This window comes from Triticum aestivum, chromosome 5B (genome assembly GCF_018294505.1).
Source record: "Triticum aestivum cultivar Chinese Spring chromosome 5B, IWGSC CS RefSeq v2.1, whole genome shotgun sequence".
NCBI classification, from domain to species: domain Eukaryota; kingdom Viridiplantae; phylum Streptophyta; class Magnoliopsida; order Poales; family Poaceae; genus Triticum; species Triticum aestivum.
The window spans coordinates 574,293,837-574,295,270 of record NC_057807.1 but is presented as its reverse complement, the minus strand read 5'-3'; positions in this window follow the sequence as shown (position 1 = coordinate 574,295,270).

Below are 1,434 nucleotides of genomic sequence, written 5' to 3'. Positions count from 1 at the left end.
ATTGTTCATAGATGGAGATGGAAATGGCAAGGAGGTACATGATGTTGATGGAGATGGTGATGATTGAGTAGATTAAGATGATTCATACGATGTCGAGAGTGTTGGATGGCTTCAAATTTCCCCAGTCGGGGGAGGTGGATCCCAGGCAAAAATAAACCTCCGGGAGAGATGGCGTTCTCTGTCCAGCACAGCGATAGAAAATTGCGATCAAAATCTTTCAGGAAGTTTTATGATAATATAAGATCAGGGGCACCAGAGAGGGTGCTAGTGGAGCTATATGGGACCCACACACCCCGTTGGCGCGCTGTAGACCTAGGGTGTGTGGGTAGGTCATGTGGGCCCCACCGGTCAAACCATGGCCCAACCTTCTAGCTCTTGACTCCTTTTCTTCTAAAAGTCATCATTCTGAATAGGCCTGCCATCTTCTTAAGAGCAAAAGACTTGATTAATTGCTCTATAACTGGCTTCTCCGGATCCTCCTCTAGCGGTAGGGTGAAATTTGCCTTCAGCTCAGTCCAAAGATCATCTTTCTGCATATCATTGACATAAGACACCTCAGCGTCTTCGTTCTTAGGCTTATACCATTGGTGGATGCTGATCGGGATCCTGTCCCTAACAAGAACCCCGCACTGAGAAGCAAATGCGTTCTTTGTCCGGATGGGTTCAATCGGTTCGCCGTCGCGCGCGATTGCTGTGATCTCAAACCTTTCATCCGAGCTCAACTTTTTCATCGGGCCTCGTCTCCTTACCAAAGTTGTGCTTGATCCAAAGGGCTAGAAAAAAGAAGAAAGACGAGAGTTAATTAATATGTGTACATATACCAAAACAATGAATGCATCAATTAGCTAGTCAGCATAGGCTTAACTAATATATATAACTGGCCAGACTCGGTTCGGTCACTGGAGCCGTCATCATGGTCTCCTTATTGCACCGTCATTGGGTCACCGGAGCCGTCCTCACGGTCTCCTTCTTGCACCGGCATTGGGACAAAGGAGCCATCATAATCATAGCCTGCTTTTTCACCCTGTCCTTCCAAACCATCGGTGTCGTTCAGAAACGAGAAGACGGCATCACTTCCTTGTGCGATTATGTCCCCCAACACCACTTCTGTTGCTTCGTCTCGGGGGGTGTCCATAGTTTCTACAAATATTTACAACATGGCAATTATTATTCAAACATGACAGATGGATATATTAGTGGCAAACGCAGAACTAGCTAGCTAATCACAGTAAGGAATCATATTAATTAGTGGCGTCGACGCTGCTTCTCTAGGTATTGGGGTGGCCTCAACAACGCTTCAAGGGGGTAATATCGACAATGGCAAGATACATACACGGGAAAATAATGTTATCGGGGAGGGGGTATATCGACCCCCCCACGTGTTCAAGTTATCGGGAGGGGGTATATCGACCCCCCCCCCCCATGTGTTGAAGT